The sequence below is a fragment of the Loxodonta africana genome, chromosome 9, assembly GCF_030014295.1.
Source record: "Loxodonta africana isolate mLoxAfr1 chromosome 9, mLoxAfr1.hap2, whole genome shotgun sequence".
Lineage (NCBI taxonomy): Eukaryota > Metazoa > Chordata > Mammalia > Proboscidea > Elephantidae > Loxodonta > Loxodonta africana.
The window spans coordinates 27,387,717-27,401,905 of NC_087350.1; positions in this window are offsets into that span (position 1 = coordinate 27,387,717).

The following is a 14,189-nucleotide window of genomic DNA, read 5'->3' on the forward strand; positions in this document are numbered from 1 at the left end:
CTTAAAGCTGACTTCTGGTGCCTGTATCTGACACACTAAAGAGAAAACTAAGCTATTTATAAGACATCGAAATGGCTGTTTAACAACAGATGCACCCTCCTGACAAAAGCACTAACCATTCTGAGATGAAGGTAACATAAAAGGTAAGTGTTTGCCTGAAAACATTCCACTGGGAACACCTGGCCTTCCTGGAGTTGGGACACACAGAATTGAAGAGTTCCCAGTGAACTTGGAGATTATCTGGTGGTGATTCACAATCTGGTGGGGGTAGGGAGTAGCCTTTTTAAGAATCAGTGTATGGAAAGAGAAATGGTACTGAATGAAGCATATTATATGTGTGAATGATATCATTACAGAAGAAAGAACTGAAAAAGAATCCCAAACTCTAATTTTTCAGATTAGAAAATCAAGGTGCAAAGAAGTTAAGTTACTGCTTCAAGCCACATTACAAACTATCCAAGGTCAGGACTAGCTTCATTCTCAGGTGAATTACGGCTGTGTTCTTTCTTCTTGGGTAGTCTGTACTGAACACAAGACTTCCTATTTTAGCTAATTTAGGTGACGTTTTTGCTCCGTCCAAACTATTAAAGGTGTGCATTTCTCATGTAGAGTGACTAAGAATGAGTTTTGATTATGCAGAAGTTCCTCACAACATCCAAAACGCTACTTGGACTCAAGGAAGTAGAATTCCTCCAGACTTGTGCCCATTCCAATGTAATGGCAATATCTGTGTGTGTGTCTTCATTGCTCCTAATTAGATTAAAAGAAAAAAAAAAAAGGAAGACCCTCAAGGAGATGAATTGACACAGTGGCTGCAACAATGGGCTCAAGCATAAAAACAATCATAAGGATAGCACAGGACTGGGCAGTGTTTTGTTCTGTTGTGCATAGGGTTGTTATGAGTTGGAACCAGCTCGACGGCACCTAATAACAACAACAATTAAATAATTTCCATGGCACATCCAGCATCTTGTCTTTTGAGAAACAGAGTTTTAATTTTATCTGGGTTCCCCCTCAGTGCATTCTTCATGAGAGGAAGACAGCAGATTCACTAGCAGGGCTGAGATTTACAGCAGGGTCCTTGCCAGAAAAGAAACTCAACAGTTAGTCTGTTGGATCATCGGCATTTTAGTTTCCTGAAATTTCTCTTTCTACTTCTATTTACAAATCAGTTATGTTTATGAAAATTTGATGCACCTAAGAAAACCTCAAAACTTTTATACCTGAAGTAGAAGGATAGTTTATAATTTGTTATTACATATAAGGATTATGGCCACCCTCTACTCAAATTGTTAGGGGACTCTGGAAGCTGAAGACACTGAAGACACCTAATGAATTAATAATTACCAGGTATCAGGCCACTCCCAGTCACCTCCCAACCACATCACTCACTTCCTCTAAGTGGTTTTTCATACCCTTCAGAGAGCTCTGGAAGAGTCCATATCTAACCAGCTCAGAGTAGCCAGACATGCACCAAATAGACCACAATGACTGACAAACGACCCTGGGCTGCCACACATGCTCAATAACGCAATAGAACTTATGTCAAAGAGCCAAAAGATTCATGCCAAGGAATCAAAATCCCTGGAAATGCATCAATGACAATAGTCAAGCCCATGACAAAAACTTCTGGTCTGTCAGCCACTTCCGTGCCGAGTCTTAACGTCACCTCATAATAAATGATCAGTAGAAACTATGAGTAGGTAAAACCTTCTGATCCTGTCTACCATTTCCCTCCACCCCTAAATGCATATGTATAAGTATAAATTGTACATTGTTCACACAGATGGAACTTAATCTGAGGCCAGTACGTCTGAGTTCCCACTTGCTAGCCTGCGAAATAAACTATTTCTTCCTCTCAAAGACAGCGTCTGAGAATTTGGCTTCTTGCAGGCTGGGCATGGACCCATTGGTCCAGTTGAAAAATCAAGAATACACAATAAGCCATGTTCGGCTGAAGATTTTGAATAAAAGTTTGTTGCTTGTTTGAACAACGATTAAATACATTAAAAAAAAAAGAGAGAGAGACATTAAAAAGTCTTTCCTTTATCCCTTCATCTTCTGGAGAATGTTGTGCTAAGCATTTTTTCTTTCTAAAATCAATTAACTGAATAACAGATCCATGATTAACTTGAATATGGTGAGGGTTTCTACTTGATGTACGAAGAACTTCCTACTCTATACTAGTATCCTTCCCTATGTCTTTTTTCTTTATTTCTCTGCAACTTAATCAAACCAGAAACCAAACCCAGTGCCGTCAAGTCGATTCCAACTCATAGCGACCCTATAAGACAGAGTAGAGCTGCCCTATAGAGTTTCCAAGGAGCACCTGGCAGATTCGAGCTGCCGACCCTTTGGTTAGCAGCTGTAGCACTTAACCACTACGCCAACTTAAAGAGCAATGTGGAAATACCACTCTAAGGACTAGAATAAAAAAAACACCCCTTAAATTCGTAGTACCATTACTAGAACTATAGTTGTTGCTGCAACTTCTGGTTGTTATTTGTATAGCACTTAATCATTTATGAAGTGCTTCTATACGTATTAGCTTATTTAATACCTTCAGTGGCTTCCATATATAGGAGCAACAGGTATTGTGTACAAATACTGAATGGAGAAGGAAAACAAGACTTTGGAAGACCCTACGCCTTGTCAGAGTCACAAAAGTGATAAGCAGTAATTCCTCACCTCTCATTCTTAAACATCAAGCTTTCTGTTCATCTTTCTTATAATGTTAGCGTTTCAGCCAAATAAATCTTAGCAAAGACAGGAGGGGTAGCTTCTCAAGATTATGAAGTGCCCTTTAGATTTCTCTTCTGTGACCTATTTTGAGCAAATGAAATCAAGCCGTAGGAGAATATTAGAAGCAATGGGTCACTCTGGAATCCTCACTAAGAATAGTCACTTAGGAGCTCTTGCTTGGATGATATGAAAGAAACACTGGCACTTGAGTCTTTATAATAGGCTCTATTGTCATATTCATGATTAGACCCACTTGACTGAAGCATCAGCATTATCAGACAAACTTCAGGGCAGATAATGTGAATCAATCCAAAATGGAAAGCTGAGCCAATGTTTATACACAAAAGTTTGTATCTGAGGGGTTAACAGCTGATAACTTCCACACTTGAAAAAGTTAATATTGTGTTTAGGACCACAAGAAAATATTTCATTCAATTGCCAGGAAAATAGCATTTCATTTTTATAATTCTTTCCAAAATATTTCCTGTGACCAAACTAACTTATCATAAACTAAGATTTGTGCATGTACGTTGTTATTCATTTTACCATGTGATAAAAGGAGCTCTGAGACCCTGGAAGAAGCCTGGAGTCCAGGCCAGGTCTCTGCACTGCTACGTGCTAACCAGCCTTGGGCAAGTCCCCTTACTGCTCCTAGGTTAGCTCCTTATGCACAAATTAGAGGTAAGAGTTCTCATTTTACATGCATAGAAAGCATATAATGGAGTAGTTGAGAGGTTGGGCCTAGGAGCAGACTACCTGAGAGTAAATGTTGGCTCTGCCACTTTAAAGCTGTGTGACATTAAATATACTACTTCACTGTACTTTAGTTTCCCCGTCTATGAGATCACAAAATTAGTATCTACTTCATAGACAGTTGTTTCAAATGTCACAATATATAGCCACTTAGCAAAGTGCCTGATATCTAGCAAGAGCCCAATAACTGTTACAAATTTATGTCTACTTTTGTTATTTTTTGTAATACAATGTTTAGCTCAATAAATGCTTGCTCCTTAATTTGAGTTTTTACTCACCATAAAAATGACTAATTATATATGAGTGTTCCTTTGCATTTGTTACCATTAGCAAAAATAATATGGGTTTTGTTCATTTTGGGATGCAATAGTCGGTGGAAAATAGGAAGACCCTCAACAAGATAGATTGACACAGTGGCTACAACAATGGACTCAGGCATAACAGTGATTGTGAGCATGGCAAAGGGCTGGGCAGTGTTTAGTTCTGTGGTACCTAGGGTCAATATGAGTCAGAACCAACTTGACGGCACCTAACAACAACATACAATAGAACCACCACTCATCTGTCCTGTTGTTGTGCTGTGGTGGCTTGCATGTTGCTATGATGCTGGAAGCTATGCCACCAATATTTCACACATCAGCAGGGTCACCCATGGTGGACAGATTTTAGTGTAGCTTCCAGACAAAGATAGATTCTGAAGAAAACCTGGTGACCTACTTCTGAAATTAGCCAGTGGAAACCTATGGATCTCAAGAGAGTATTCTCTGACTCACTTGTTTTGGACATGTCATCAAGCGGGACCAATCACTAGAAAACATTGCATTTTCTGCAATGTAAAGAGCCAATGAAGGTGTGGGAGAGATTCAGTGAAATGGATGGACACAACAACCACAACGTTGGAGTCAAACATGCTGCTGAATGTCAGGATGATCCAGAACCACAAGGTTTTGTTCTTTTGTTATGGGGTTACCATGAGTCAGAGTTGACTCAATGGCAGCTAACAGCAATGACATACAATAGAAGATAATAATATTCTGAAAGATAAGCATATTTTTTGAAATATGAAATGTATGAAATATGAATCTAGGAAAATTGGAAATCATCAAAAATGAAATGGAGTATATAAACATTGATATCTTAGTCATTAGCGAGCTGAAATGGACTGGTATTGGCCATTTTGAATCGTACAATCATATGGTCTACTATGCCAGGAATGACAACTTGAAGAGGAATGGCCTTGCATTCATCATCAAACAGAACATTCAAGATCTATCCTGAAGTACAACGCTGGCAGTGATAGGATAATATCCATATGCCTACAAGGAAGACCAGTTAATATGACTATTATTCAAATTTATGCACCAATCACTAAGGCCACAGGAGAAAAATTGAAGATTTTTACCAGCTTCTGCAGTCTGAAATTGATTGAACATACAATCAGGATGCATTGATAATTACTGGTGATTGGAATGTGAAAGCTGGAAACAAAGAAGGAAGGTCAGTAGTTGGAAAATATGGCCTAGGTGATAGAAACAATGCCGGAGTCAAATGATAGAATTTTACAAGACCAATGACTTCTTCATTGCGAAGACCTTTTTTTCACTAGCATAAAAGGCAACGATACACATAGACCTTGCCAGGTGGAACACACAGGAATCAAATCGGCTACATCTGTGGAAAAAGACGTCAGTCAGAACAAGGCTGGGGGTTTATTGCTGAACAGACTATCAGTTGCAAGTTCAAGCTGAAACTGAAGATTATTAAAACAAATCACAGAGACCCAAAGTATGACCTTGAGTTTATCCCACCTGAATTTGAGACCACCTCAAGAATACATTTGATGTCTTGAACACTGATGACTGAAGACCAAATAAGTTCTAGAATGACATCAAGGACATCGTCCATGAAAAAAACAAGAGGTCATTAAAAAGACAGGAAAGAAAGAAAAGACCAAAATGGAGGTCGGAAAAGACTCTGAAACTTGCTCTTGAATGTAGAGTAGCTAAAGCAAAAGGGAGAAACAATGCAGTAAAAGAACTGGGCAGAAGATTTCAAAGGGCGGCTCGAGAAGAGAAAGTGAAGTATTATAATGACACGTGCAAAGAGCTGGAGATAGAAAACCAAAAGGGAAGAACACACTCGGCACTTCTCAAGCTGAAAGAACTGAAGAAAAAAATCCATGCCTCGAGTTGCAATAGTAAAGGATTTCATGAGGAAAATATTAAACGAGGCAGGAAGCATCAAAAGAAGATGGAAGGAATACAGAGTCATTATACCAAAAAGAATTGGTCAATGTTCAACTATTTCAAGAAGTAACATATGATCAGGGACAGATGGTACTGAAGGAAGAAGTCCAAGCTGCACTGAAGGCATTGGCAGAAAACAAGGCTCTGGGAGTTGACAGAATATCAATTGAGATGTTTCAAAAAATAGATGCAGTGCTAGAAGCACTCACTCATCTATGCCAAGAAATTTCGAAGACAGCTATCTGGCCAACTGACTGAAAAAAATCCGTATTTATGCCTCTTCTCAAGAAAGGTGATCCAACCAAATGTAGAAATTAGCGAGCAATATCATTAATATCATACGCAAGTAAAATTTTGCTGAAGATCATTCAAAAGTGGCTGCAGCAGTATATCAACAGGGAGCTGTCAGAAAATCAAGCCAGATTCAGAAGGGGACGTGGAACCAGGGATAGCATTGCTGATGTCAGATTGATCCTGGCTGAAAGCAGAGAATACCAGAAAGATGTTTACCTGTGTTTTATTGACTATGCAAAGGCATTCGACTGTGTGGATCATAACAAATTACAGATAACATTTTGAAGAATGAGAATTCCAAAACACTTAATTGTGCTCATGAGGGTCCTGTAAGTATGCAGTCATTTGAACAGAACAAGGGGATACTGCATGGTTTAAAGTCAGGAAAGGTGTGCATCAGTATTGTATCCTATCCCCATACCTATTCAATCTGTATGCTGAGTAAAAAATCCAAGATGCTGGACTATATGAAGAAGAATGGGGCATCAGCATTGGAGGAAGACTCATTAACAACCTGCGTTATGCAGATGACACAACATTGCTTGCTGAAAGTGAGGAGGACTTGAAGCACTTACTGATGAAGATCAAAGACCACAACCTGCAGTATGGATTACACCTCAACATAAAGAAAACAAAAGTCCTCATAACTGGCCCAATAAGCAACATCATGATAAATGGAGAAAAGATTGAAGTTGTCAAGGATTTCATTCTACTTGGATTCACTATCAACTCTCATGGAAGCAGCAGTCAAGAAATCAAAGCACACATTGCATTGAGCAAATCTGCTGCAAAAGACCTCTTTAAAGTGTTGCAAAGCAAAGATGTCACCTTGAAGACTAAGGTGCATCTGAGCCAAGCCATGGTATTTTCAATTGCATCATATGTATGTGAAAGCTGGACGATAAATAAGGAAGACCAGAGAAGAATTGACGCCTTTGAATTGTGGTATTGGTGAAGAATATTGAATGGACTGCCAAAAGAACAAACAAATCTGTCTGGAAGAAGTACAACCAAACTCCTCCTTAGAAGCAAGGATGGTGAGCCTACGTCTTACATACTTTGGACATGTTATCAGGAGGGATCAGTCCCTGGAGAAGGACATCATGCTTGGTAAAGTAGAGGGTCAGGGAAAAAGAGGAAGACCCTCAACAAGATGGATTGATGGATTGCAACATTGGGCTCAAGAATAACAATGATCATGAGCATGGTGCAGAACTGGGCAGTGTTTCATTCTGTAGTACGTAGGGTTGGTTTAAGTGGAAACTGACTTGAAAGCGCCTAACAACAACATGTAGCAGTGTCAGCGCAGATCTCATATTTAACAATCCTTTAAAAGTCTGGTGTCCTTTTTCCACAAGGATGAGTTACTCTTTGGGGAATAATCAGAGAAATTTTTTCCACATGTACCTTAGTGGCATTGCAGAGTCCTTCTCAAGAAAACCTAGTCCCCCATTCAATTAATGAATATATATCTGGAAATGGAATGAAGAACTGGGCTAGGCCGTGATTCCCGGTATTGTGTGATTTTCCTATGTGTTGTAAATCCTGCTTCTATGATGTTAATGAGGGAGGATGAGCAGCAGCTGTGTTAGTGAGGCAGGACTCAAACTACAAGATTGGATTGTGTCTTGAGGCAATCTCTTGACATATAAAAAAGAGAGCAGAGAGACAGGGGAACCTCATACCACCAAGAAAGCAGCGTCAGGAGCAGAGCGCATCCTTCAGACCTGGTGTTCCTGTGCTGAGATGCTTCCAGACCAAGGGAAGACTGAGGAGAAGGACCTTCCTCCAGAGCCAATGGAGAGAGAAAACCTTCTCCTGGAGCTGAGGACCTGAGTTTGGCCTTGTAGCCTACTAGACAGTAAGAGAATAAATTTCTCTTTGTTAAAGCCATCCTCTTGTGGTATTTCTGTTATAGCAGCACTAGATGACTAATACAGCAGCTGTATAGGACAGATACCTTCTCACTTCTCTGAGTTTTCTGATTTCTTCCTGCATATTATGCCAAGGAAATTCTGGCATGTCAACTCTGCTTAATAGTTACCATGGTTGCTTGCAAATTCAAGGAACCATCCCAACAAATTATTACAATCAACTATAGGTATCCTTGCCAGAACATCAAATTTTAAGTCAAAGGTGAGTGTTTCCACGATAATGAATTCTTCGCCATCCAGCTTTGTATTCTGCTGCCCTCACCTTCACTGCCCCTGTAAGCCTAACACCCTGATGGTCACAGCTTTCAAGAAAAAACAACTCGTTTGCTCAGTTGAACAGGATGTTTGCTCTATGAAACCACTGCACCTTTAAGCAATCAGTCCTGGGAAGAATAGGCCAGCAACTTATTTGCCAACTCATCCCCATCCCCTGTCTCTCACTGGTCAAAGTTCATTCCAACGTGAATTAATTCCCTCCTGTTTCTGAATGGTGTTACTTTCTCCTCTGAATAGCCACTGGGTAGTAAAGCCAGAGTTTCAGAGGATTCAGTAAGCCCACTGGGATCCATTCCCACCAGTATACCTCTGCCCTGATGCCCCATCCCCACTCCCTCCTGATACATATTAGCTGTAGATATGACTTTGGTTATCTGCAGAGAAGAGGGTAGTAGGGATGGATCGTAAGGAAAATGAGAACTATTTTGCCAGGTAACTTCTTTATGCTAAGATGTTGTAGTCTCTAGGCACTGCGAGGCCATTCTGCTTTCCTATGGAATAGAAAAGGGGCTGCTTCTGATGGCCAGAGAATTCAAAGGAATGGGAAGGTTCAAGATTCTTAGGCTAATACAGTCACATGTCTCCATAACTGGCCTCAGAGTCCCACTTCTGCCTTACCAGGGTCTTGACTTTGACAAAGGAGATGTGACAGGTTTATTACATTTCCTTTGCAACTGCCTGTCACCTTTAATATCAGATCTCTAAACCCAATGTTATTTTTATATAGTTTTGTTTAGGGCTGTCATAGAAATCCTCTGGCTTTTAAGGCATGCCTTATGTCAATAATTATTTTACCTGAATTTATCACTTTCTTTTTGTAAGACCTCCAAGTTATCAAAAGCAGCCACCTCATACCACAATATTTATATATCTTTTTCTTTCTGCCTTCTCAATCAAGTGGAAATCCTCAGTAGGGCAAACGGTTGAGCACTCAACCACTAGCCGAAAGGTTATTGGTTCGAACCCACCCAGAGGAGCCTGAAGAAGACAGCGTTGTTGATCTGTTTCCAAAAAGTCACAATCTTGAAAACTCTGTGGAGCAGTTCTACTCCACACACATGGGGTCACCATGAATCAGAATTGACTCTACGGCAAGTAACAATTAAAAACATGTCAAGTGCAGCAGCCACTTCATTTCCCAATGGCTTGCCTTTATCTGCAACTCATCCTGATTCACCAGGGAATAATTTAGTGATTGTGAAGCCATGCATGCCACTGTTTATTATTACTCCCCATGACAGCAGCAATCAGGTCCCTATCACTCTATGCTAGGTAGGTGACCCAACATCCTGAGGGTCTGCTTCTTAGGGATTCTGAAAACAGGTCTCTTAGCCCAGGCCTCTCAGAAAAAGAACCTGAGGTGAAGTCTACCTATTTAACATTTTATTGGAGTAGAGGATACAATTCCAGGGAAGCAAGAGTGAGGGGAAAGGGACACAGAAAGAAGATCATTATAAGGTAGAACTTTACCTAGCTAGCCATAAAATGCTTTATAAAAACACAACGGGTTTGCTCAATCCTGCATGACATTTGCTAGAAGAAACTACTGTATCTCTAAGAAGTCTACAGAGAGGGGACAGGCCAACAATTTGTCTACTGGCTCCTTATCTCTTATATACCATGTATGGGTGCATGGAGTTGCCATGAGCCAGAGGCCAACGTGATGTCAGCTAGCAACAACGAGAGGCATTTACTGAGGAGAAAAGCCAGAGCTTCTGTGCATACAGTTGGGTTGACCTGGTGTACTAGTTGGACACTCAGGACATAATGGAAGCTTTATCAAAGCCTGGCCATCACTCTGGCCAGGAAGTAGGACAATGCTTGAGGCTTGGGAGGTAGATGGGACTGAGCAAATCTGAGGAGACACAAAAAGTCCAATATAGTATTATGGAAGCTTATTATCTCGTATAGGAAGCCCAAATGTAGATTCAGTTCTAGGATTATTTGACTAAGCACTTGAATGCATTCATCAGGGACTCAGGTTCTCACTCTCCACTCTACCATACATTGTGCCTTCCACCAACCCAGGCTTAGCTCCCCACATAGCAAGGAGGTAACTGCCAGCAAAAAAAAAAAAAAAGGCTAGAGGAAAAATGCTTCCCTGTTTGCATCAAGTGAGAGAAGAACTCTTCCCCAGTCTTCAGACTTTGGGAGGCAAGAAAAGGAAATATTCCATGAGTAAAGAAGTATCTCTTGTTCAGTACTGTTCAGAACTGTAAACATATATATTTATGGCAAACTTCTTAGACAAATTTCATAAAACTAAAGTACCAATCCTATATTTTTAATCTGGTACTAAGGAGCCAGAAGAAAAAAGTGTGTTGGGCAGAAAAACAGAATTCACAACTTTATGACCTCGTCATTCTTCCTGTTTCTAGAAGGGCAACATCACCACTATTTCATGAATCAGACACGTGCTCTAATTCATTGATTTCCCTCCCACACAAAGAACTAGGACCTTTATTTGGAAACTCTACATACGCTGTGTCTTAAAAAAACAAAAGTTAGACATGAAAAATACGATTAACATCAACCTTTAGATTTAAAAAAATGAGTTTTTTTCTCTCTAATTTGAAATAAATTCAAAAGGAGAAGTAAAAGTAGTTTTCAAGTGAGATTGAGAACCTAGAATTGACTTCTCAGTATCCCTGGGTTCTACCCCAAAATCATCAACCAATTAACCCTCTGGCTTTGGCAGATCATTTCCTCTTTTCAAGCCTCAGTTTCTCCATTTATTAGTTGGCTGAACTAGACGATCAGGAAAATTTCAGTCCTAACAAAACAAACTGTGGCCGATTAAAAATGTTAGTGATTTGTACATCTGCATCTGAAATCTGAAAATCTTAAAACTCAGTCCTGTTTAGATGTTACACTTGATTCTTCAAGAGTCAACACTGATGTCAAGAAAGTAAGAGTAAATTTGACACTCGAAAATAAGATCTCCTGTTGTATTTTATTTAAGTCTTTGTACATATTGGGAGTGAAAGATGAAATTAACTGTAACTTCAAACTTCGCTTTCAAGAGAGAAGAAAGATCTTTTACTGGTAAAAATAAATTCTGACTGCTTAGAGCCTTCTTTGCCGTACCTAATAAAAAATCAAATGAAAAAAAAAGCAATTTGATTAAATTATGTGTGCCTTTTCCTATGCCAATGGAGCTTAACTAAGCAAACAGAAGCAGTGAAGTAAATCAATGTTGGTTTATTAAAGATCAGAATTCAATATCTCAATGGTTGAAGGGCTTATGCACCAGAGTGCTCACTATTTAGTTTTTCCTTGTAAAGAAAGTAAACATGGCAATACCAAGGAGAAGCTTGTTGGGAGAATGGGAGGCCTCTCAAGGAGAAGGAGGTTGGCTAATATCTCTCAGCAGATACTTTTTAAACAGAACATAAACTTTATCCTAGTGTGTCACATGTTTCAGTTTCTTGTCAAAAATACTCATCTTAACTTTTTTTTTAAGTATTATTTCTAAAATCTTTGTATTTTTCACCAGTGAAAGCACTCCCTCCTCCCAATTAAGAAGAAATGAAAACTGAAATGCCTTCACCTGTTCTCATATGACTCACCAAATATTTGGTGAAGAACTCAGAGATTAATTTCTCATTTGGATCCATCCTACAATGAAGTCATAAATAATAGCAAATTTGTAACATCACATTAATCTCCATGGCAACAGGCTTACTGCGCAAACAGAGGATTATGACTTCAAGAGAGAATCAAACAGAGGGAGAGGGTGGGTCACAAGGAAGAAAGCCCATTTTCAAACTCATATAATCTACAGTAATTGTACTGGGAATACAGGCAAAGCCTAGCAAAGCAAATTGCTTTTCATAGAAATATTTTGGGTTTCTTGTTTTTTTTTCAAGTTTGTTCCACAATGAAAATCTTTCTCTAAATGGCGTGGGAGTTTGTGACATAAGGCAATTTTAATACATGACCAACTTGTGACAAGCTATCTGGGATATAAAGGTTTGAACTAGGACTGACAGCGTCATAAGAGATACACTGTACATCCAAAATAGCACTATGTACGGCTGAAGAAAAACAAAACATAGACTTGGTCCTGATCTGTTTACTATCCCAGCTTCTAACATTTTTAAAGGAATCAGCCTCTCTGTCTTTTGCTTCCCAGTTTATTTTCTCCAAAACACAATCTATAAAAATTCTAATTCCCTTTTTGGATTCACTTCCATTTGGGGAAAGCTGTGATATTCTTATACCTAAATAACATCCTTAGGGATTATTCATATATAAACTTATTTTAAAGAATTCTCAACTCTTCTTTTCTCCAACTGGCATTTTTTCCTATAATCTCCTTTCCTTTTTAAAAGAAAAATCCTTCTCACAGCAAGCCTAAGGCTTTTACAGAACTCTATGCTCTGGCAATGGGGCTGAGGTTTTTTCTGAGATTTAAAAAAAAAAAAAAAATGTAATTAATGAGCCATGCCTCAAAAAGCTAGGCCAATGGGTTACACATTTTTTTGTTCTTGTTGGTGAGTTGCATTGTGCTATGTATCATTTTACGTTTGCTTTCCCAGTAAAGTCAGGGTGTGTCTAAGAAAACAAGAAGCAAACCAAATGAACTAAAATTATACCATTGATGGTTCTCAGGAAAAAGAAGGGTTAAAATAATAGGCCAAAAGATTACAAACTCTCCCCAGTCTTTTAGCTAATATTTACACTGACATAGGATCTGGCTGAAGTACTCTGAAGAGCAGCCTGTTGTGAAACAATCAAGACTCATTTGAAGGCCGGTATTTTCATGCAATGTCCCGCTAAATCCCTTCTGCCTGTGCAGAGGGCCAAAGATGACATACAACTTATGATTAAGGATGACTGAGTGTGAAAACTACTCGTGAGTTGTCAAGGAGCAGACCTCACTACCCACAACTGGTTCAATTAAATTTTTGAAGCAAGAAAACAATCTGACCAAATCCTCAGAAAACATTCTACCAGGTTGAATGACTTGAGCCTTTTACATGTATGAAGTCAAAAAGAACTCAGGTTCCTGAAACTCTTATAATTAGATGGACATTGACTGGTAATGCTGAGGTGTGCATAGTATTTTCTTTCCCACAGCTGGTTGATGTTACACTGTCAAAAGAGATGTATGTCATCCAATCCTTCCCCTTCCACCATTTTACCTGCCAGCAAGAGGCACCCAAAAGAACAAGTATAGCAATGACGTGATCAGTTGGGTGCCTATTTCACGGCATTCCCTTGAGTCTAGATCACAGTACGAATGTGGATTCTGTGGTATTTTAATAAACACAATATCAAGGAGCCCTGTTTGCACAGTGGTTAAGTGCCTGGCTGCTTACATAAAAGTTGGCGGTTCAAACCCACCAGCTACTCTGTGGGAGAAACATATGGCAGTCTGCTTACATAAAGATTTATAGCCTTGGAAACACTGTGCAGCAGTTCTACTCTATCCTTTAGGGTTGCTATGAGTTGGAATTGGCTTGATGGCAAAGGGGTATACATGCGTCTTAGGCTGTGGTCTCTGGAGGAGCAAAACCAGTAAAGCTTACATATCTGTCTATCTACAAATAGATAGATAGATAAAGAGACAGAGACATAGACAGAGAGATTTATCTCAAGGAAATTGCTCACGTGGTTGTAGAGGCTGGCAAGTCCCTAGTCCATTGGTCAGGTGTCAAGCTGGAGGCGTCTCCTGATTCACACAACTGCAGGGGCTGAGGAACCTAAGATTGCAGGTCAGATGGCAGGCCTCTGGCTCACAGGCTGTGGAGGTTGATGAACCCCAAGTTCAGCAGGTAAGCTACTGGCTCAGGTCCCAAGAACTGGAGGTCAGATGATGATGAACTGGATGCAGGATCCAGAGCAAGAGCCTTGCTGGAACATCCATTTATATACTGGAGGCAGGCTACACCCTCAAGGAAATTCCCTTTCAACTGATTGGCTGCTCATAGTAGTTCTC